This window comes from Drosophila persimilis, unplaced genomic scaffold (assembly GCF_003286085.1).
Source record: "Drosophila persimilis strain 14011-0111.01,24,50 unplaced genomic scaffold, DperRS2 tig00000191-arrow-pilon, whole genome shotgun sequence".
NCBI classification, from domain to species: Eukaryota; Metazoa; Arthropoda; class Insecta; order Diptera; family Drosophilidae; genus Drosophila; species Drosophila persimilis.
The window spans coordinates 7,565,483-7,590,453 of NW_020825298.1; the positions used below are offsets into that span (position 1 = coordinate 7,565,483).

The 24,971-nt window shown below is 44.9% G+C and overlaps 1 protein-coding gene across 2 annotated transcripts in view; it reads right to left on the bottom strand.

The window, feature by feature from the left end:
- The window catches only part of LOC6589429 (putative mediator of RNA polymerase II transcription subunit 12), a 111,196-nt gene that overhangs the window by 25,405 nt on the left and 60,820 nt on the right, over nucleotides 1-24,971 (bottom strand). The window contains exon 1 of one of the 2 annotated variants that reach the window (XM_002014970.2): nucleotides 4,047-4,069. The exons of the other annotated variant lie outside the window; for it this stretch is intronic. The gene's annotated coding sequence lies outside the window, so the exon portion shown is untranslated. Of the gene's footprint in view, nucleotides 1-4,046; nucleotides 4,070-24,971 lie in introns of those variants that run through there. 2 annotated transcript variants of the gene reach the window in all.

Here is a 24,971-nt window from a genome sequence, read left to right on the forward strand (position 1 = left end):
GTCTATCCCGAGGTTAGCTTTTCTCTCGTCTTTGTCGCTTGCCAAACGGCAGACAGACACGGCGCGTAAAAACGCCAACGTCGTCACATGCTGGGAACAGAGGAGCAGCAGAGGCACCGGCAGAGGAGCAGGCAGAGGGAAGAGCAGAGGAATCGGCAGAGGAGCAGACAGAGGGAAGAGTCAGCATCAGCAGTGGGAAAAAAGTGTGAATTAGAAAATGCACTCTCAATGCTTAAATGGACCGCTGCTGATAACGACAAAAAAAGACTAGAGAAGAGAGGGAAGTCCGGCAGATTCCGGACCACACAAGTTGCAATAATGTCTGGGCGGCGACGACGAATCAATCTTGGGACCGTTTGTCACTGTCATGGGGATGGATGGTTGGTCGGGGGCACGAGACGGAGAGGAAGAAGTGGTAGAGGAAGCAAAAGCTGCAGCAGCTGAATCAACAGCAACATTGTTGCCGCAACATAAATTCAATATCAATTCGCCCATGGGGGGCCACGGGCCAACATTGTTGCTGCATTTGTATGCTCACTCTCTCGCTCTTTCGTGTACAGTGTGCAGTCTTTCGCTCGTTTGCACTCTCTCTCTCTTTCTCAATTTGTACGCTTCATCAATAAAAATAACTTTGAAAGCGACAGCGCTGCGCAGGCAGAGAGCAGACGAGTAGAGGAGGAGAGTGGATCAGAGGAGAGTGGATCGAAGCAAAGAGGAAGCAGTGCAGAGACAGTGTGCTGGAGGGGATCAAAAGAGAAGAGAGCGTAGCGAGCGAGCGAGGCAGACAAACTGTCTCGTATGGAAGCTGGCGGCATATTTGTGTGGGCTGGAAATGGATTGGAATGGGAAATGCGCATGGGAATGGGGAAGGGGGATGGATGGTCGGCTGAATATGCTGCGTATGTATGCGGGGTATGCGCGAGGTCAATATAAAGTCACGCTTGAGGCATGCCCATGCATGCCAGAGCAGGGGTTGTACAGTAAAACCTCAACTGAAAGATCGTTGAATTTAGGTCTATCTAACCCTATCTCACACACTTAACCCCCTAGTCGCCTTCTCCACAATTAACCCCCCACATATGTATGTGGATATGTCTGGTAGAGTGGGAGGGGGAGAGTGCCAACACCCACAATGAAAACAAAAACGGAATAAAACCCCCAACTTCGCTCCAATTACACAGCCGAACTTCAAGCGAAGCCCGCGCGACATGACCAGACCAGACCAGACCAGGGTAGGGCGTGGCATTGTCCAGAGTCGGCTCCATGTCTTTGATGCTGATTGAAGTTGTCAGTCCGTGAGGCACTGTGGCAGTGCCGCGCCGCCTTGAAGCGCGAGCGACACGTAATATAAACAAAATACAAAAAAAACTTTTGCGCCAAAAAGAAAGGAATACGAAAAGGCCTATCGAGTAGGAGTGGAGGGGGGCTGGTAAGGAGCATGTGGGGGCGGTGGTAAGCAGGCCAAAAAAAAAAAGAAAAAACACAAAGGCATGCGAAATGGGCATGTCAGTCATGAAGTACGTCAGTCATGAAGTCCGGCAGTCCGTCAGTCCGTTCGTCTGTCAGTCACTCAGAGACCCCGCGCCAGACCCAATCCCGTCCGTCTGTTTGTCCGTCACTCAACGTTCGTTTGGTTGGGTTGTGGAGCGGACACTGCCCAGGGACCATGCCTCCTTCCCCACGCCTACAACTCCGTCAACGCCCAGGCAACCCCCCACCCAAACACTCCCCCCACTCCTTCTCTTTACCTTTTATTTTGGCATGCACAAAGCGCAAAAAGGCAAACAAAAGAGCTTTGAGCTTTTCACTGTGTATGTGTGTATGTCTGTGTGTGTGTGTGTGTTTGAGGAGTGCTCACTGTACTTTGGTAATTCAATATGAGATGGCCCCCAATCCCCACCAACCGCGCACGCTGTGGCCAAAACAAAAGACCAACGGCCCAGGGGTCGAACTTCACTTTGAGCCCTTTTTGAGCATCGCCTCTCCTCAGCAGGCAGCAGTAGGGGAGGGAGGGGGGTTAATGAATGCATTTAAAAATCTGTTTTGTGTTCAAAGGACTCTGAGGTACTGCGAGTGACTGACTGTGGAGTGGAATAACCAATTTAATGATTAATTTAAATTGAATAAAAAGTCGTGGAGTTCAATGACTTTTAGGTGGTGAAAGCAAACTATCGATAAAAGATAATAGAACAAAAGCTATTGATAAGAAACATCGATTTATTGGTAGGCAGTTCTGTCAATGTGGTATGTGTTCTGTGATATTCATGGATTTGTAGTTTGATTTTGCTGTTAAATAATCGACAATGATTAATTATCGATAAATAGAGGAATATTTGTAAAAGTACTCGTACGTGTAAATTAATTTAAAGTTCATATCGTAAGTAAAATCATAAAATGCAATTCGAATTTCAATGAAAAGTTGAGATCGATTACCAAATCGATATCTTGACAAACTAATCATTAGAATACTAATCGAAAACAGGTTAAACTATCTTGATCAATATGTTCATAAATATGACAATCTATATATCTAGCATTCCATTAAAAAACCTGGCTGTGTGCAAAAATCGGTTTTTCAATTCTAAAAATATTCGATTTCATCTCGACTTTTGCTTATTTCATGACTTGTCAATCAAGGACATTACCGATTCGATTGACATTCAGCTCCAAGTTCATCCAACCATCACCTCCCTCCCCCTCTCGCACCTCAAGCCAGCACCAGCACCAGCAACCATCCACATCCACATACATTATTCAACGCCAGAGATGAAAAGTTATTCCCCAATCTCTGCAACAAAGTTGACGGATAACCAGATACAGATACGAGTACGACTTCGAGTACGAGTTCGAGATATGTATATGACAGCAGAGGTAAACACAGGGGCAAGGCACAGGCAGGGGCACAACAACAACAACGATTGCGGGTGGCAATGGATTTCGTTGAAGGGAAAAACCTTTCGTGATGCACTCGCTTTTGGCAGCATTTAATTTGACAGAAATCGAGGCGGAAAGGAGAGGAAGTTGTGTGCTGTGTTGCCACTGCGGTAAGCAAACAGAGACATTATCGTGGCAGCAGCAGCTGCTGCAGAAGAACGAGGCAACACAGTGGCTGTCGTAAGTTAGTGGCACCACTTGCTGGGAAGACACTACACTGAGAGAAAACAATCAGCTTGCGACAGAGGAAGAATTTTCCCTGAATTTTCTTTCATCATAAATGTATACCAAGGATCATCAGATATTTCCAAATTACTTTTGAAAGTCTTCATTGGGTTTTACTATATGAAAGAAAACCATTCCCCAACTTCCTTTTTTTCGCAGTGTCTGAGGAGCCACCTCCCTCCGTGTCGCAATTGCAAGTTGCAAGTTGAAGCTTCCATATTTGGCAACACACACAGAGTATTTGGCGCGGAGCAATTAAAATTACAAAAAGCATTTAAGACTCGGCTTCGTTTGTTGTCTGGTCTGTCGGTGTCGGTGTCTCTCTGAAGAACAGAACACGTTGGGCTCTGCTCTCCTCTGCTGCTGCTGCTGCTGCTGCGACTGCGACTGCACACGATTATTTTCCATTTAATTAATTTATAGCAAAACTTTTGCCAGAACAAAAGCAACAACATCATCATCCATCCATCCATCCATCCAACATGAACCACATGAAAATATAATTGCTTGAGGCACGATGCCGCATTTTGATGTAAATGCCTCAAGTCGTTAGCGGAGACGCGAGACGGATACGGGAGACTCTCGTCTCGTCTTGGCTCGTCTTGGCATCAGTTTCAATTTCAGTTTCCATTTCAATTTCAGTTTCAGCTGCAGTTCCAGTTTCAGTAACAGACGGCAGCCAGTCGTCAGTCGGAGACAACAAACGGACGGCCCGCAGACTCGAAGATGGCGGGAGCCTCGTTATGACAGCGACAGTGACTCGGAGATGACGCGTGGGTCACACCCCCACCCCCACCCACACCCACCAGTAACCACGGAGCCGAGACCGAACCCCGTCCCGTTCCGTCTTTGGTGATAATTAGACAACGTTTTTACATGCAACTTACTACAGGTGATGCCCATTTGCAGTGACCTTCAATGCGAGTGCTGCTGCCGCCGCAGAGACATAGACAGATTTTGCATACCTGCAATGAAAAACACAAAGATGGAGATATGGTTTGCACATTAGTCACAAGAATTGGCATTGGCATTTCGAATACTTAGTACTATGGAGATCTGGAAACTACTTATCAAGCCATCATTTGCGACTTGCCAATCATTCGTAATTGGCATTCGTTTGGGTCTGGGCAAAACGATTTTGTGGCTTTTCTGTGGGGTAACGCGAAATAGGGAGTACTCTTTGAATGCTAGATAGGGATTAGGGATTAGGGGCTAAAGGGTCTTATAAATAATTGGTTATGTGATGCTTGACTGCGTATAGAATACAGATGATCGGATTGGATGTAGAACAAAATGGTTCTGAAAATTTGATAAGAAATCGGACTAAAGTTGAGAAGAGATTTGAGTATCGGATTATTTATTTGATGGTACTAGAAATCTGTATAGTGATATGTACCACAGATATATAAATATGAGAGATATATACAAGAAGTTCTTCAAGAAAATCTGAATAGAATTTGAATAATTCTAGAGATTGAGAATGTATTAGAAATATGAAGAAGTAAGGGAATAAGTAATTCTTTTAGATAGGAATAATGAGATCAGAATACAGATGGGACTTCAGATCTCCGATTGGAAGCAATTATTATTCTTATATATAGTAGAATATCAGATATGTATGGTATCAGCATTAAATCATAGCAATTTTCAAGTGGCATATGTGAGATCTTCATTTCCCACTCGAGATCTCTCCCCTTTTAAACTCTCCACTCTATCGTATTCCTTAACGAAACACTTGAACATTATTATAGCACCCTCTTAAAAGTTAAAGTACATAATTTTGTTTGAAAAATAATTCAACATTGAGTCAAAATTGGACCTCCCCTCATGCCGCACAACACACAGAAAAAATCGGTAAAAAATCAACTACACGCCCCAAAAACAATCAGAACCAATTAACCGAAAATTGAACAATCGAGCAATGAGCAATGGGGCATGAGGCATGGGGCACGGGACTCTAGGGGCAATGGTTTTGGGAGCTCGAAGCAAAGGGGCGAATTGGAGGAGATCGAAGCTAATTGCCAATCGACAGAATGTTAACCCAGACAGTTTGACGACGAGGCAGCCACAGCCACAGCCAGAGTCGCAGTCGCAGTCGCAGCCACACACAGCATGCGGCATGGGGCAGTGGCTCATTTTGCATGCAACTCTGACTAATTTATGTGCGGATTGGAGTCTTGGGCAGCGGCTTGTGGCAGGCCTGACCTCGTCGCATTGCCCACTTAGAGTGCAACTTCGACTTCGACTCGGACTCGGACTCGGACTCCGATTCCGCCTGCCACTTCGACTTCCACTGCGACTTCGCGGTGGTGGACTGCAGTCAATGCCACACGCGGGGGATTGGGGGGATGGGGACTGGGGGATCTGCCCCTCGTTGCGCTTGAGCGCTTTTCTTGGCTTTCGGTTTTTTCTTTGGGTTTCCTGCTGGGGCTGCCACATGAGCTCTGGCTCTGTCTGTGCCTTTAAGCTTTGAGGCGTGGGTGTCGTTTGTTGGGTTTGGTCTTCGTGCTCTCTAACTGTTTTTGCGCTGCTCGTGCCAACAATGCTAGCCGCAAAAAATGCCACAAAAATATAAGTACAAATGGGTATTCGACTGAGGAATACCCTCGGTAATTAGATGTATAATTTGTAGAAAAGATTAGTAGAAGAATATATGGACTTTTTAGTCCATTTAAAGTGGCAGAAGGATCTCTTTTGGAAGCCATTAAAATATATCGAAAAATATCGCTCCACCAAATATGAACTTCATATCTTTAAGACTATGGATGTCACATCTGCTCCATGGCTGGATTTCCATCTGTTATAGTCATCCAATTTATATAATTTCCATCAAATATAAGTTTTATATCGATCTCCATTACAGATATAGATACAAGCAATAAATAATTTATAAGCTCCGACTGTCACGAATGAAATCTACCTTCTGTTCTCCAAAGTACACGGTATCAACGAGAAAAACGAGAACTCGTAGACAATTATAATTTGACGTTTTGATTTGGCACTGGCACTGGTACTGGCACATACATGTGGTACCAGGCGGGGGGCGGGGAAAGGGGTTTCGGGCTTTGACTTTATTTTAGCTTTGGTTTTGGCTTTGGTTTCTGGCCCGTTCGATTGTTTTTGTGGCCGCTGTTTCTCGTCGGCGGTTGCATATCCATGTCATTGACAGCTCCGAATATCTCTGAGTGTTTAACTATTTGTTTGTTTTCGTGCAACTTGGACACAGAAACAGACACTCACACACGGAGCAGAAAAAGGAATTATGTTTCAAGGTTCTACTTAGTGGCAGACACACACAGCAGGCAGGCAGCAGTCAGTCGTTGGTTTTGTTGTTGTGGGTGCCACATATTTGAGAGATGAAGTAATGAAATTCCCGAGATATAAATTATACAGAAAGAGTGGGGGGAAAACGGTTAAATAATGGGAATGATCTTGAAAAGTTGTCCTGCAAAGTTGAAATAAGTATCTCCCAAGAGATTATTTAATGAAAGATATTCCATGAATATAACTTGTATCTATATCTGCTAGAATTAGAAAACTGAAGTCCTAAAGAGCAATAATATTTCCTAGAAAGAGCTTACTTCTTTGGAGTTTCATTCGAATCAAGAAACTGTAAACAAAAGTTGTACCCAACTGCGACCGAGTGGCCCTGCTGCATGACGCGCAACACTTGATAGTTCCTTTTACTTTACAAACCATAAGTATTCCATAAAGATCCCTTCTAAACCTCTGGCATTAGTCGCCACCTCTCAAACCCATATTCTCTGCCAAAAAACTCTTTTGGTAATTATACATTTTGTATCTTTCAGTTCGCTGCTCATTCGCAGGAGTAGAAGGAGGAGGCATCATTATTATTGGCCTATGTCCAACCCGGTAATAAACTCCCCGTTGACAGTTGCAAATGTTGCATGTGTCTCCATCCTCCATCCTCCATCCGCCCCGTGTTGCATATAGAAATTGTATTTTGTTCTGGGTTTTTGTATAAACTTCCGCATTTTGGGGGCGCGCTCATTCAAGAAGTCCATCGTCAGCGTCCCCTTGCTGCCCCCTTCGACATACATATGTATGTATGTTTGCTCTGCTTGCCACAGATTCGTTGCAAATGATAGAACTTGAGCCAATATTTACATATACTCGCACACAGCGGAGACACACAGAACGAATGAGCGAACGACAGAACTGGGAGATGGGGCTAAAGAACCGAGAAAGAGAGATAGATCTTATGGAAACAACGGCAGAAAATTGTCTTATATTTGCGCTACGATTCCCTCCTTTCCCATCCGCCAAAAGAACAAGAGAGAGGGCAAAAGGGGGCTAAAGGGGGACATGGGTGAGACACAAGTCGTGTTACTGGCGGCTACTCCAAAACTCATTCCAAGAAATGAAAAATTATACCAAAGAGTTAATTTTTGCTCTGGTTTTTTAATGTTGTTTTCTTTTGGACACACTTTTTGAAAGGGTATTATTATTTGGAAGACATGTTTGTAGCTCTATCGATCCTAAAAGGTATTCGTTAACAGAATTTGTAATCGAGTCTAGAGTCTATTTCTATGGAAAAAAAAGTCCTGAACTTTCAAGAATTTTACCTTAAATTTAGCTTAAGACCTTCTTTATCTTTTATCGGAAATTATATTTTATATTTCATAGTTCAAATTGGTTTTAATCCAAGAATATTAAATGTATTAAATGTTCCTAATGTAAATATTATGAAACCATAATTTCCATAAAATCGTAAGATATTATTACTTTTGAAGGGTGCTTATTGTTTCGACTGACAAGACATTACACCTTTCAGATTTTTCTTTTCATTTTCCGCTAGGAAAATAAGCTGGCAGCCATGAAAGCAGAAGGGGTAGGGGGTGGAGTTATGGGTGGGGTCTAGAGACAGCGACAGGCACACGATGGAGACGATGGAAGATGACGCGTACAAATGTGCGATTTAAATGAGGAACAGGAGCAGCAGCAGGAGCAGAAACAGGAAGGAGTCTTGCCCCAAACGGAGCCTAGAGCTGCCATGTGTCATAGAGAATGAAAGAAAAAGAGAGTTGTAGAGTTGCAGAGTTGCGGAGACTTTGCAGAGAAATCAAGTCAGTAGCATGCCTCCGAGTGTTGCAATTAGCTGCAAACTGCAATCAGTTTTGCTTCAGAGAAGAAGCCTTCCTCAGGCGCACACACAAAAAGAGTTTTTCTTTCTTTCTTGCTGTCTTTCTTTCGGCTCCTACATCTCCATTAAAGCTGATGGCAGACGTTTTCCAGCTTTACCGCTTTTATTTTCTCTGTGTGTTTCTGTTCAGGTGCGTGACGTGACGTTCATTTCAATTGGACAGCGTCAGAGCGTCATTAGGGGCAGCCACGCCCCCAACCTGCCACATAACCTTGGCAGCCGCAACAACAAGAAAATGACAAATCTCACAGTTTTGCGCGCAAAAAACATCAAAACAAATGTTGCCGCCATCAGAGCCGAGAGCCCCAAGAGTCGCGAGAGCCCGACACTTGTCCAACACGCCAATCCCCCAAGCCGCAATCTCAATCATCGAACCGAACCACAACCGACAAGGCACGGAGGTACCGTACCACACACTTGACCACATTCAAATCGAACTGCTGGCTTATTAATAATTATGACAATGCCTTCGAGAGCATGCTATTCTCAGGAATGTCACTGCAACAGCGACAGCGACAGCAGCAGCAAACCACAGCGGCAGCAACCAGCCACAATGGCGACGACGACTGCCCATGATCAAATCACTTTGGCCCTGCTACCTGCCCCCCCTGCCACACTGAGAGAAACCCAATTGTAAGGTTAAGATGATGGAACGATATACAGAGATATCAGATATAGAAAGCAAATGTTGGCTATACCCAAAAAATGATACTGGATCGAGTAATGGAGCAAATGGGTGAACAAAGAGTATTATTGTAGAAGACAAATAAATGAAGATAATACTTCGATTCATTGAATCAAATCTTCTACAAAACACAACGATGATGATGAGGATCGTATGATCAATCAATATAAAATCAAGTAAATCTTCAATGATTCTTAAAGCACAAACTTTTCTGATAGTTCCCCTCCAAAGTTAATAATAATTTCCATCACTTTTCCACCCACATTTTCCACGAGTGTAACCCGCAGCGGGTTTGCAACTCTGAGGCAGTGGCAGTGGCAGAGTGGCACTGGCGATTGTCACACGACCACGAGAGAAAGAGACTCCAAGATACTCGAGTACAATAAGCTTTTGCCGCAGTCTGTCGCCGTTGCACGTTGCACGTTGACCGCTTTTGATCGTGACCACCATTGTGGTTGCCGCCTCGTAAACACGCCAAGAGAGAGAGCCCCCGCCCCCCCTCCACCAACTCCGGCCAGTAGACCCCAGAGCGACCCCAAGATGTGGCCAAGTTTATGCGACAATGCATTTATAAAGTTTTCAACGCTTATTTACGATCTGATCGTCGCGCCTCCGCCACACAGACACCGCCCCCGCATTCACTCACTTATCGATTGAAGATCTCTCTCCTTCTCTTGCCCTTTCTGTCTCTCCTTTATATCTTTGTATCTTGGTATCTCTATCTCTAATGCCAGGCGGTAGAGGCGGTAAAGGCGCTCAGGCAAGACGCCGCTTAAGCTCTGTTCATCGTCGAGCCAGTGAAGCCATGCTTGACCCTTTATGCAGGGTTTTCACTCTTTCCCTTTGCCCCGACTGCTGTCAAAATGTCTGTGGATGATGCACTTCCTCCTGCTGCTGCTGCACCCCCTCCTCTGGAGAGTTAGAAGGGAATGTTAAGTGAAGTGCGTGAGGGCGAAATTGCTTTATGATCACAGAAAATTAGCATTTCAGCGATAAGAAAGACACAGGAAAGGGCTTTAGCAGAAAGAAAGGGTTATTTAGATGAAAGAAAGATATGGAAATTGAACTCAAGTCGAGCATAAAGCAAAGGGTTCTTTGGGGGAGAAAGGTTAATCATAACTTTGGTAGATATCAAATGATTAAAAAGTGATCTTCCACTGAATTAAAACGGTATTTCAACTTCAAGGAAATAACCATTTAAGATACACCATGATCGAAAGATATATATAGAAAGATACAACAAAGTACTTTCCATAAGTATTTAAGTTTTTTTTTTTGAAATAAGGTTAAAGGCCGACCGATCAGCGCTGCTGCATGACCCGTGAAACGTATAACTGAATGAAAATTTATCAGAATGGAACTGAAATATCCAGGAATTGAAAATAAAGTTTTTTTTGTACCATTAGAAATTAGTTTTGCTTAATCTATAGATGGCTTACTACATATTTCAAGAGTTTATTTGAGTCTATTTGGGATCTGGGGGTACTGTAATCCTCTAGCTGCTTCGATTGGATGATTGAAAAGCCTATCATTGTCTTGCTATGATGGTTAATTTGGGATTTTGGGGTTCCCAATTTTAGGGAGCATCAAACCACAAGGCACCTGTCATCGCCCTTAGAGCCTTCGCTTGTACGATTCTTGGAAAAATACCTAAAAATGGAATACACAAACATTTGCACTTTCCATCATTACAGAATGTTTATCTGCAATTCAAAGACATAAAAGCCTTTAGGTTATTAGATTATATGCCATAGAATTATTATTCAATGTCTATGTGATTTCTCCTTTTGCTACCGCCTTAAAGATTTCACTCTAAGATTTCTGTCAATTGATTAGAGATATCGTCGATACATTGCATTGTTCTTTCCAGTGTCCAGCACTTGATTGTTGGACTTCCACTTCCACAAAAGACTCTTAAGCGGCTTACGAGCGAAGGGGTCGGTGTGGCTGCTAGTCATTGGACAATGGCGGTGGTGGGGCTTAGAACTTGGAAGCCAACATGAATGAATGGCTAATTAAAATTGCCAACCAGCTCTCTGTCTCTCCTTCTTTGCTGATAAACGTGGGAGTTGTACTAGTTGGGAGTGGCTGTGGCAGCCCCCAAGTGAACAACTTAATTAATGTTATTTATCGATGCGGAATATCTGCACTCTGCACTCCTGCAGCTGAAGCCCCACCCCGAAGGCAGTCTGTCCACCCAGTAAATCATTTGACCATGCGGAAATGCTAATTAAAGTAAATAATAAAAGGCGACTCTTAGGCCAGCAATTGCAGGCGAGTTGCAGTTGCAGAGGCCTCTAAATCGAAGAAGAATCCCAATCCTCCATCCTCCCTCCTCCCTCCCCTCAAGCCCCAAGCAGGGCGACAGGCGGTGGCGGCCTGTGTCTGTGATTAGCCAGAGAACAGTAATTTTCCTGGCGACGACGACGACGACGACGACATGGTCGTGGAATGGGAGCTGGAGCTGTACCTCAAGCTGGTAGCTGGACCATTCACCTGCTCTCATCATTAGACGGGGCGTGTCCTTGAGCCTGCGGCATCTTCTGTAGCGCTTTTTTTTTTTTTGTACCAGCATCGCCAATGCAGCGCCCTGCCATAATGAACTGCCATTGTCGTGTGTTGAACTCTAAAGAACCAACAGAAAAGAAGGCTACACTGTAAAAAACAGAAAACACACAGACTTCTAGTGGCGTCTTTTGGATCTTCTAAGATACGCGTCATGCGGCTGCTCCCTTCGGTTGGTTTATATAGGAATGATTGCATGGGAGCTTAAATAATTAGAATCGCCCAGGGGTCGATTGGTCAGTGTTGCTTAGGATTGTATTTAAAACGGTTCCATTTTCTATAAAATTATTTTCTTCTAGTGCATCCTGTCGTCCACCCATTAAAGCTATAGGCGTGGAGACCCCACTAGGGTGGAGTGGGCTGAAGAACTAGACTGGAGCTGGGGTTGAGGCTGTGTGGAGGCTGTGCAGGAATGAGTGGGGAGGCCGTTCAAATTTGAATGCCGCCTTGGCGCCCAGAAAAGCTGGCGGCGGCGCGTGGCGTGGCGTGGCATGGCGCTCGGGAAAATGCAAAGGAACGAAGGCTGAAGCTGCAAAAAACCCCGGCGCCAATCTCCTAAGTAGACAGACAATTTTGTATTGGCCTTAACGGAGATACTGAACTCCTCCCCTTCTCCTTCTCTCTCTCTCTCTCTTCCTCTCTCTACTCTACTCTTTCTCTGTAGACTACTCTTTCTCTTTGGAACGGAAATCGCCTGTCAATTTGGTTTTCTACCAAGGAATTGTCGTGGCTCTGCGATCAGGTTAGTGGCTGCTGGCGACTCTTGTGGCAAGTGGCACTGGCTGTGGCAGTGGCAGTGGCAGGAAACGCGAATTGGGTTTCTGTTGATCTGTTGATCCGATTGAGGATTCCTAAGCCTGACACTTTTTGTTGTTGCTACATCGTGTGAAAATCTGCAGAGAACTTCCTGTTTTTCTTAATTAAAAATTAAACAGAAATGAGGGAAAGATATGGAAACATATTTGCTGTAAGTTCTCTGAAGGGGTTTTCTAATTAAAATAATTCATTATTTCTGGCAGAAGATGTGGCCTTTCTTCAGGACATTGCTATCATTACTGGGTCCAGTGATCCCTCGATGCCCGATGATTATCAGGTCAAGGCTCCAGCCATGGCTCTGGCTCTGGCTCTGGCTCTTTCCCTGTAATTAGTTTTCATTGCAAATATAACGAAGTGGAGTGCTTTCGGATCGTTCTACAAATTAGCCCTTGGAGGCAGGAGTCCATTCGATAGGCGACCGCTAATCCGCACCTTGCCCGAACGTTGAACAAGGAAGTAAAACACACTCCTCTCTCTGGCATGGAGTCGAGTGGAGTCGAGTCGAGTCGGCTCTTTTCCCCATTTAATACTTGGCAATTTAATATGAAATTGTCGGCCAACTTTGGGCCGCCTTTAGACCTGAGACTCTGGACTCCAACGACTCTAGACTCTCGACTACGTACCTACCAGAAGACTCCTCTATTTTGCTTCTTTCAGGGTGCTGATAGCCTTGTCTAAGTGCTGCCATCAGTGGAGGTTCGCCTCTCCTTCTGCTGCTGCTGCCAGTGCTGCTTCTGCTGCTGTCGATGATGTTGTTGCCACTGCAAGTGCAACTGTTAGTGCAACTGCAACTGCAACTACCGAATGGCAGCGAGGCAGCCAGGCAACAGGCGACTTGCAACAACAACTGCTGCTGCCTACTTTAGCTCGCCAGATAATTTCAATCATTAATTTTGATTATGAACAAGCGTGGCCCCTGCCACAACGAAGGCAGGGGTTGCCACAGCAGGAGAGGAGTGGACATGGGGCATAGGGTGGTTGTGCCACGCACGAGCTCTTGAAAACATTGATAGAACAAACAGTGGGGCAAAGGAGCAAAGCAAGAAAAAGCCCATTTCTGTCTTTTCTTTTGATCAATGAAAAGCCTTGCCAATTTCAACCAATCTTTAAATGTTCTGAATAGAAGGAAAATTGAAGACTTTTCCCATTGAAATATCTAAGCTTTTGTCGACTTTTGCTTAATTTTCAAACCACTGTCTCTCTGGTTTCGTAGCCGAGACCGAGACCGCTTTGCCATCGAAATGAGTTCATAAAAACCAAAGAGGCGGAGGCCAAAGATGATGCGGCATGGGGCAGGAGGCAACGAGGCAAACAGTGGTGCTGGGGCAGTAGAGTGGTTTAGCAGCAGATGTGTGTGGGGCGGTGGTGGCTGCCACTTCTGCTCCTTCTTCAGCTGCTGCTGCTGCTGCTGCTGGATGCTCGTTTGCAAGTGAACGACACATCGTTGCTACCAGGCAATGATGCAGCAACGGCATGGGGCACAGTCTGTGGGGTGGCATCTGAGGTGGGGGGCAGTGCCAGTCCATTGAGGCACTCGTTCACTTTGTATTGGGGCAGGCCACAGCCACAGCCACTACCACAGCCACAGCCACAGCTAGAGAGAGATGCTGATAAGTTCGGCCGGTTCTATGCTTTTTTTTTACTGTCGTATATTTCTCTTTTTTTTACTATTTTTTACTCTTTCTGGGGGTATTTTGAGATAAGAAGGTACTTGCGATCCCAAAGGATACATTTTCCTTTAATTATCATATTAACTTGGTTTTTTCAGGTGCAACAGCCATAGAAATTTGATGAAAGATCTTTCTATTTGGTGAAGGAAACCTCGAAGATTGGTGCACTATATATCACAGAATTTCCATAGGAAGTACACAACAAAAAAACAAGATTTTGTTGAGAAAATCATCCATCAAATTCGAAATTTATTTATCGAAGAAATTATCGTTCGTGAAGGTAGTTTTTTTTTTGGGAAGAACTTATAGTTTCCAAGATATTCCCAATCAGAACTCCCCAAAACAGTAGTTTCTACACACATCTTACATATTTTTTCCCTTTTTCTCCAATATATCATATATCTCTCTATATATACCATCTACATCTATCTATCTATCTATCATCTTCTAGATAGAGTAATTCCTTAAGGGCATCCAAGACTTCGGTTCTCCCCTAATCTCGCCTTTCATTTCTTGTTTTTACTATTTTTTCTACTATTTCTTTCTTTTTTTTTATATCTTTCCTGGTTTTATTTTCTGTCCAGCGATGAGGCGGCACCACGAAGTGAACAGGTGCCGTGCCTCAGTCTGGGTCTCTGGTGGGGCTCTGGGGCTCTGGGGTTCTGCGATGTGGGGTCTGGGGTGCCTCTGCAATCGATACATTTATTGCTGTTGTGCCCCCCCATACGCTCTCTGCGTTCGCCAGCAACAAAACAGCACGCATTGGCATCATGCCGTTGCTGCCACTGCCACTTGTGTCTGGTCTGTTCTCTGGCCAGTGGGGGTCTGGGGGGAATGGAGTGCTGTGTTGTGCTGTACTGTACTCTTTCTGCCATCCAAAGGTCGACTGTTTTTGCGGGCTCTTATCAGTGGAGAGCTCTTCGATTGATTGTTTTTGTTTACAGCACCCAGGCACCAGGCAGCACGCAAATTGCTTAGGTGACTGATAAGGCGGTGGTACTCTCTCGTACCCAACACTCTCCCCTCCTCTTCCGCCGTTCTTCCCTTCCCTCCCCGATTCTCTGCTCTATCTCTCAAGCAGAGACTTTATCAACTAGAAAAAAAAAACTACAACAGTGGAACCTCAAAAATTTATTGATTCCTTGGGTCGTCGGTTACACTCCTTCCTCACTCTCTATAGCTTCTGTCTCCCTAACCTCTCTCCCTCTCTCTCTCTCTCTTTCGCTCATTGTTATCTTTGATGGAACGTTTTAAGTAGCGGTTTCTTCTCCACTCCCCATTGCCCACTCCACTCCCCCCGCTCTTCTGTAACCCCTTGGGCCATTTGAAGATTTTTGTCTGCTTTATTATAGAAATTTGTTGTAATTCACTGAGAGGCCACTTAAGATAAATCGCCAGAGATTGGTGGGTGGGGGAGATGAGAAGAGGACTACTAGAGGGGGGAAGGGGACAGGCGTGGCCAGTGGCTGATGCTACTGAAGTAGCCGCTGACATCGAGAAGAGGATGGGGCCACAGAGCCTTATAGATTAGAAGGAATAAGAAATGGACAGGGAAGAGAAAGAGAGATCAGATCGGACTAGGGATTGGTATGAAGAGAATAGAGGATAGAGGAGGTAAGAGGAAGGGGATCAGACTAATAGGCAGAGACATATGTATTCTCTGTTCCTAGCCCTTTCCCCCGGAGACACATTCGTCGAATGTTGCGATTGACATTTACTTTCTATACAAATTTCCCCTAAGCGAAAGGATGACACAAACAGAGAACATCAGGGGCACACGTGAGAGAAAGAGATGCAAAGAATTGTATACGGAAGAAATTCTTGGGAAATTTAGACAGAAAAAAAAATGAAGGAGAGGAGAGCGAAGCCCTGAAAGAGATAGTAGAAACCTTTTACATAAAAAGAACTTTTTGGAAAACTTTCTTTGTAAAAATTTAAAATCTAAGAAAAAGTTTGTTCCCGTGAGAAAATCGACCGAGAAAGAGAGAGACAAAGGACAACAAAAGAAAAGGTTCCGCACTCACTCGCTGATGGAGAAAACCGCCTCTCGGGGACATCCTGTCAACATCACCCACCTCCCCCTACTACCCGCCCATCCGCTACCCCCTGAAGAAACAAATTAAAATTTGCCAAAAGATTAAGAGAAAGAGAATACGAAGGGAAGGCAGCAAGGGAAGAAGGAATGCAAAAAACACTCAACAAAAAATAAGGAAAAAAAGAAGGGAAGCCCCAACTAAAGACAAAGATTCCCCCAAGAGCCAGGAGACACAACAAAAGAGAGAGAAAAATGATGATTACCCAAAGGTAATGCTGATGAATGCGAAAAAGAGAGAAGAAAAGAGAGAGAGAGAGAGAGAGAGAGGAAGACAGAGTGAGAGAGAGGGAGAGAGGCTCAGACAAAATGAAAATTCATCTTCAAGCAGATGAAAATGGAACGGAAGTGGGCGTTGGACAGGGGGCGTTGGACACCACAGTGAGAATCAGAGTCGAGTCGAGTCGAGAGCAAAGGAAGCGCGAAAACAGTTGCCACAAATGGAAATGGAAATGAGAGCACGAACAGCAGCAGCAGCAGCCACCAGCGAATGGAGAGAAGGAGTGTGGCAAGTAGCATGCAACAGAAGGAGTGCACACAGAGTGTACGGGTACGAGTGGCATGCAAATGTAAAGTCAAGTCAAGAATAATACCAGAACATACAGTGAGGCCTTCGGTAGCGGAGATTCGAATACTCTTAGGGATATGGTCTTCCTGTGAAACGATTTTGATTGAAATTTGTTCAGAAATGAACAACGCCCCCTCCCAACCGAGGGGCGATGCGGCAAAACATGCGAGATGTACAAAAGAATAGTGTTGTGAAATGTCTATAATGTAGGCCTTCTTAAGTAACTACATCTCTGCCAAGATCTAATTTAAATTATACAAATAATACACATTGGAAGGGTATATAACTACGAGAGAGGAAGCAGCAGCAAAGAAGCAGCACAAAAGGAGGCGGCAGTAGAGCAAACCGAATGGAAACGACAGACAGACAATCAGACAGGCTTCAGAGAAGGAGCGGGGATAGACAGACAGACATCTACAGTGGAAAATGGAGAGAAAAGCTAAGCAAAAAAGGCATCCAGCAGTAGGAGGAGGAGGTGGAACAGCAGCAACAGAAGCAGCAGATGCTGTGGCAGACGTTGTGGCAGACGTGGATACATTGCCAAAGCGACAGAGAACGAGTGAGGAGGGTTGCGGATGGGGGGGTGTGGGCAAGGCAAACTTTAGCCCAAAGAAAGCCTGACTGACAACGGAAACAGCTGAAGTTGAAGGAAGTTTTTGGCGGCAGGCAGAGGAAGAGGTGGAGGTGGAGCAGAGCCCAGAAGGAGTAGTACAGGGAACACCATCTTGGAGGACAACAAAAAACCAAAACAGGACTGTGGACCAGAGACCCTTCCAGCGAGCTCTCACTGTAAGGATACCCCCAGCAACAGATTTTCCGCCGATGCTTGAAGGACCTTTCCTTAGTCTCCTACACAATTCTCCAATGATTTGGGATGGCAGCAGCCCCACAAACGAACCAAAAACAAAACCAGAAAAACGAAAGAAAAACAAAAACCAAAGTAAAAGAATCGACGAAGAAAACGAAAAGAATAGACGAAGAATAGGAAGCAGAACAACAACAAAAGGAAAGCCACCGCCGCATGTTAGAAAGAAAGTTTTTCCTTCTTTCGGCCGGGGCTTTGGGGAAAACTTTTGACGCTGAAGAAAAGAAAAACTTTAACAGAGAGAGAGAGAGAGAGGGAGAGAGAGCAAAATGTTGAAATGCGGTTGCCTTGCAAAACGCCCCCCATCCCCATCTCCATCCATTCCGACTATTCTCTGCCGCTTCGCATCCCCTACTTCCCTCTGGGTTTTCCCTATTTTCCCCCGTGACTGCTTCTGCTGCTTTTCCTCATTGTTGTGACATTGCAATAAAAAGCAATTAGAGAGGAGCCAAATTGTCAAGGGTCTTTTCGTTCTTTCCACATTTAAATATTGTTTTTCGTTCTTCTGCCTTCCTTTTTGGAGGGTCTATTCCTGGGGGAGTTTTCATCATCAATGGAGCAATGATTATTGCTTAAAGTTTGCTGAGAAATGCCGATTACCTACCCAATTGTTCAAAAAGGAGAGCTCCTCTAACTAATCAAAACACATAAATTTTTCAATAATTCTCAAAAGTTCTTTCAAGTTTTCAATGGTCTTCTAAGAATACTCGTTTTATTTGGAAAAAGTCAAGAATGTGGTACTATAAAATCATATTAAAAGTCGACAATTATACTAGAGTACAAGAATAACAGCGGCAAAATAGTTCCTGTGCCTCGAAAAAAACGTTCCGAAATGGTTTTTAAGGATTTTTTGTGTTTTCTTTCCTTTTTTCATAAAAGCTATCTTTTGGATAAACATAATCTTCTCTGGTTACTCCCCAGAGAAACCAGAAATCATAGACATATTCTTTGAAATATTTATACCTTTTCCTGGAATCAGAATCACAGATCCATAATCTATATCTACAGTCTGTAACATTTTCCTGCTTATCTCTCATCTCTTTTGTTTTTGTTTCTCCCCTCCACCATTCTCTCATTAATCTCTTATCCCTTTAGTCCGTTCGCATCTCTCTCTCTCTTTCTCTCTTTCTCCCTGTCCTCTACCCTTTGTTTTTACCATCATTTATTCCTCAAATGGTTTTGCACTCGCAATCGGAGACTCGTTGGCAACTTTATCGTAAACTAAAGCAGTGGCATCTGCCCCATGATCCCTTTTCTCTAGGGGTGGCAGGGTGGGGAAGGGTGGTGGCAACCAGCGAGCCGTGCAGCAGCGGCAGCGTAGGACCCAGAGTCTATTTCGTGGAATTACTTTCATTGCATGGCATTTTCAAGTGTGTGTGTGTCTCTTACTCTTTCAGTCCGTGTGTGTGTGTGTGTGTGTGTTGTCTTTCTCTCCCTCTATGTGTCTGTGTGTGTGCTTGTTGTCTCTCTCTCCCTCTATGTGGGCATGGATGGGGCGCGCAGTAACTCAAGAGTCCTTGAGCGTCTGATTTTGTGTATAGACGTGGACGGTATTTGTTTTGCCGAGTGGCAGAAACTGCACGGCAAAAGGGGGAGAAGGGACGCAGGGAGGCAGGGACGGAAGAGGGTAGGAGCGGAAAGGGGTAGCTTGAGGGAATGTACCACTCTGTGCCCAAAAAAAAAAAAACTAGTTCGAAAAAGCTGAAGCAAGGAGCAAAGCAGACAGACGTCGACAGTCTCTATATCTTGGCCACTGCCATCCACCCACTCTTTCACTCTACTTTTCGCCCCTCCCTTTCCCTGCTTTTCCTCCATCCTTTCCGTGTCCATTTCCAACCCTTCTTTCCCCCCCATTTTCCTGCACTGCACTGCACTGTGCAAATGCATTTTAAGTTTAAACAAAAGTCCACAAAAAAAACGAAGAAAACGAAGGAAAAGTAAAGAAAAAGTCAGTGAGAAATGTTTACAAGTGCCAGGCGAAGGCCTCCCTTTTAGAGAAAACAGAGCGAGAAGTGGAGAAGAAGGGGAAGGGCCTTGTGAGCTTCTAGACTCCTGTGAAGGACTTTTCGCTGGCAGTCGAGTCTAGTTTTTGGTGTTTAAGCGCTAATGAGAAGCCCAGGCGGCCTCCGAGAAGTCGAGAGATCTAATGCCTCTACGTCTCTCCCCCTCTGTTTGCTGATGAGTCCTCCTCCTGATGAATCCTGCCACGCTCTCCATTTTCCTGATGATTAATGCAGTCACATGTCGTCCTCAGGCCTCCGAGTCGCGCGTTCTCGTGTCATTGTCATACAGCAAACAACAGCACGGGCCAGGGCATTCAGAGACTGCCACTCAAAATCAGGATTTCAATGTGACTTTGTTGCCAGGGAATCCAGCAGTAGGCAGTGATGATGCCACATTAGAAGGAAAAAGCTCTCCGTAGAGTCGAGTAGTCAAAGATGATGCCACAAGAGATTATACCGAATGGCAGGAGGGCGCACCATTCAGCCACTGAGATTCTCTGAGGTTTCCTTTCGTGCAAATGTTTCGGTGAAGTGAAATGGAAATGAAATGTGAAAAACGTGCCCCAGGACAAGGAGTTTTCCTGCTAGTTTTTTCCTCCTTTCAGCGCCCCTCCTCTGCACACTTACACTAATTTGCAGTCGGGGCCATAAGGACAGGGCCGAAACGAAGGAGTTTGCGGGGGCTTAGGGTGCTCTTCCCTCCCATAACTTCAGTTGCTATGTCGCTGCTTAGGCACTGGATTTGGGACCAAAGAAGCAGTTGACAAACGCCCACAGGGAAGGAGGTGCGGGTGCCACAAGCGGGGGATTAAAGCTGAGACCTACTACCATGAGCATGCCCATGGCCCATGGCCCACCCCTTAATGGCCTTCGAAAAAGGGAATACTTGATAATATTAAGCATACGCCACCGTGTGTTCCATTGAGTAAATATTAAAGGTAAGCACGCCACACGCCCCCCACCCCCATCATAGGTAGGTGTCCTTGAAGCGTCACGTCACCCGAACACACCTGCACCCTCCCTCCATGCCTCTACAATGTTTATTCCCCCTTGCGCCCTTCATCTCTGGGGGTGTACTTTCTTTCCCTTTGGTCTTCAGTTTCCTTACCGTTTTTTGGTCTATATTCTCTTTAATTTCGTCTTACTTTCTCCTCCAATTTTGGCTAGACTTTAAAGCCTTTAAACTTCAGCAAACAATTATCCATAAATAAGCGTACGGGAGAGGGGGGGAAGCTATAGATAGTTAATCAATAAAATCCCAAAAACACACACAGCAAGAGAGGGAGAAAGAGAGAACAGGAGATGTAGGGAGCTGCACAAAAAGGATAAACACGCGCCGGCACTTTTTCAGGAGAGAGAGAGTCCCAGAGGTAAAGGAGGAGGTGTAGGGCGTTTCACAAAATTGGTAAGACAACACCGCTGTGGCTCATACGCCCGTATTATTGCCAGACCAAGGTATATTTAAAGGAAGGAAGGGCCAAAAACTAACCCTAAACCTACTTTCTGCACAAAATTATTCGGAATGGTTTCTGCCTCGACACGTGGCACGACATCAAGACATTCGATATCCTGTACGATCCCCAATCACAATGATTTTTGGAAATCTGTTATATAAGCATATTGATTATGATGCGGCGTTAACGCAAAAGTGAAAGTCGGAGCCTGCCTGAATATTATATGGGTTCGGAAATCTACCTTCTATTTCTCTACCTTGGAACGTAGCCGGCCCTGCCTTTCGTTGCTCCGCTGTAGGCCTCTCCCATGGCCTTACACATGGAAAGGCAAACAAATTTAATTTACTGCCGGCAAAACAATTCTGCCACGTGTAAAACTCAGCAGCAGGAGTGGAGCACGAGCGAGAGAGAGAGAGTAGAGTGGAAGTTGGAGCCTAGCAGGAGAGTCGAGTGGCGGAGGACGAGAAGGAGATTGAAGGTGTGGCAGGAATAAGTCGCGTCGTTTCCCAGACACGTACCCAAAAGTTATGTAACACGTGTCTGTGTTTCTGTATGTGCGTGTGAGTGTTTGTGTGTGGCATTGTCTGCCAGGGGAAAGCGCCGTTGAGCAGTAAACATGCAAAAGCTCATTGAATATGCAAATTATGCCAAAAATTTCCCAAGAACTCAAGACGAGGCAGCCAGAAGAGGCTGACTGAAAGACGGACAGACAGATAGACAGGAAAGAAGGAAAGAGATGGTTTCAAAAGAAAGGGGGAGAGATAAAGATAGAGATAGAGACAGTGGGTAGGTCTTCGAGATAGACAGACAGATGTCAGACAGTCAGGGCAGGCAGGCATGGCAGGCAGCCCGAGAACAACGACAGGCGACGGGAGCGACATCCTTGATTAGTAGTAGCGAAAAGTGGCAGGAGCAAGGGATGGAGGATTAATGGGGCAGGCATGCAGGAGACATGCCACAGACACACAGAGCAGAGTGAAAGCCAAAAGGGATAATGTTAATGTTCAGCATAATCAAGGAGACAACCGCAAAAGGCAGCCCAGCAGCCGCTTTCTCCATCTCTCACTCTCCCTCTCCCTCTATCTGTACCTCTTTCTCTGTATGTATGTGTGTGTTCTCCCTCTTCTGTGTGTGTGTGTGTGTGCATTTTCCACTTGAGAAGAAGTTCGTGCGAGAAGTTAAGCCAAACTTTTGACACTTTCCTCTGCTCTCCACTCCTTTTGCCTTTCGCTGGGCATTTCCCTGGAGGAAAATTCTGCTAGTGGTTTGGGAAAAACGTGACAAAGTCCCAGAAATCTGCCTCAACCGCAGCAGCAACAGAAGCAACCCCTTTCAAGTGGCAGCAAAGAATGGGGCACCCCCGCCCCGCTTAAGTATGCTTTAATTTATGATCTGCAATTGAAAGTCGAACAGGAAATGGGATTTGCACTGAGAGAAAGAGAGAGGAGCTTTTGAGGAGATTTAGATGATTGATTCCATTGAAAATTGTCATATATTTATAGAAAATGTATAGATTTCCATTTTCAATTGCAACACACAACACAGCGCACACACACACACACACATTCATAGTGCCACAAGCAGCTGCTGTTTCTTTAAGCTTTGCAGCAAATATAGAAAATATATATAGAGAAATATATGTAGGATGTATGGGGAAATGTGTCTTGCAACACCCGCGCCCCAGGGGGAATCACACGAAGAGGTACATAGAGGGAGCGGGAGGGAGGGAGTGGAGGAGTGACCCGCATGGCAACGTTGGGAGAAAATATGAGACGCACATGGCATATAAATTCCCCAAGCTTAGACATCGACGGCAAAGCAGGGAAAAAGGAAAAGCTACATGGGAAACCAAAAAGGAACAAATAAATAAAAAAGGAATAAACTTAGGAAGAGAAGAGAAGAGGAGAAACGAAAAGAAAAACCAAAACTAAAACGAAAGAAGAGTAAGCAAAGAAAAGAAAAACAAAAAGTCGTAAGAGGAACACGTCTAGCAGACAAAAGCAACAACAAAAAATATAAAAAAAATAGGAAAGAAAAAATAGTAAAAAAAAAACACTGAAAAAAGGAAAAAGAGAAAAATTGAAAGAAAAAGAATAAAAAAAACCAGAAAGAACAAAAAAAGGAAAAAGCGGAAAGCACACGAGCCCCAAACAACAGCTGGGACGAGGAGAAAAAGCCAAGAGAAGCGACAGAGAGAGAGAAAGCGAAGGATGGGAATAAAGGATGGGGAAAAAACCTTTGCGCACAATGCGGGCCACATTGAGGACGACCAAAAGCAGCAGCAGCGGCAGCACCAAAAACCAGCAACACCCCACAACCCCCCAAAAGCCACCCACCCCACCTCCACAGCAAAACACCCTCCTCCATCCCACCCAGCTTCGCCCCTTCCACCGCCCCTTCAAAGCAGCACAAAACAAAAATTCAACGAACCAAAAATCCACAGGCACTGCCGCTGCTGCCGCTGTCTCGGCGGCTGCTGTGCTCGACAGTAACGAAATGAATGAAAAACTGCTCCAGCTGTACATATACATACACACACTAACACAGGAAAAACCTCTCTGCTATATAGAAAGAAGAAGCCTGAAAAGTGCGCGCCAAAAAAACCAAAAAAAAGAAGGAACCCAAAAGAGTGGGCCGGGCGCCATCTGGCGACAGCCAAAGCAAACACTAGAGAGGGGGGTGGAAGGGAGATCGAAAGAGTGGGAGAACACTGTATATGTGAAAGAGGAGTATGTGTGCGTAAGAGAGAAAGAGATTGCGCTAAAATTGCGCAAAAATAAAAGAAAGGAATGGTGTGTTGGGAACCGAATATTTAGATATCCTTAAAAATATACGATATATATATCTATATAGATACCATCTAGAAGTCCATATTCCCATTGATATTCTTAAAAGATCCATCATTTATACAGATCTAGATATATGTAGGTACTACCTTAGCAAATCCATTGATCCTATGGAAGATGCTATCTAAGATCTATGATATTTTTCCCTCGTTTTAATCTAATTTTTCTGTTCTTTGTGAAATCGTATTACATCCAATTAAAGGGCTTTTATTTGCAGTATTTCTTTACCACAATAAGTAAAGACAGATTTTACGTATATCTCCATACGAGTATCAATAAGTATATAGGAAGCCGATTTCTGGGCGACCCCTACCGACCATTGCTGATTATCCTTTAAGGTTCCAAGATCCTTTTCGAAACCATTATACCCTTCGCTAAAAGAACGTAAAAATTGCTTCATGTCTAACCAAATTTGTGGAGACCGTTGAAAAAACAAAAAAAAGGAAAATAGAAGAAGAAGAACTGGTCCCTGAGTGGGGTTTTTGGTTTGGTTTGGTTTTCGTTTCGTTTCGTCGAGAGCGATGTTCATGTTGGTTTAGGTCTGGTCTGGTCTCTGGTGCTCTCTAGAGGATGGTGGGGGGTCTGTAGCAGTGGGGTGTGGCATGGTGGATGGTTCTGTGCCGCACAGCTCGCTGATACCATAACGAGGAAAAACAGCGGACAAACGCCGGCAGAGCAGAGATGACGATGATGTCTGCCTGAATATACGAGTATATATATACATATATACATATGTGTGTGTGTGTGCGTGTTCTTGTTTGTATGTGTATATGTATTTGCTTTTGCTGCTGTCTGTGTGCTAACGATGAGTGCCAGACCCGCCCAAAACCCCAGACGAGACCCAGACCCGTACTCCGCCCAACCCAAAAACCCGGAATCCCGACACCGCCACCGATCCGACCCGGACTTTGGCGCTGGCGCTGGCTCTGGCTATGGTTCCGACCAGACCACGCCTGACGTTCCTTCGTTCGTTCGTTCGTTCGTTGGTCGTTCTGTCGTTTACGCCATCGACCTAAAAATCAGTTAGTCGCCCTCTGTCTGTGTTTGCCTCTATGCTTGTGTGTGTGTGCCTGAATCTTGCTGC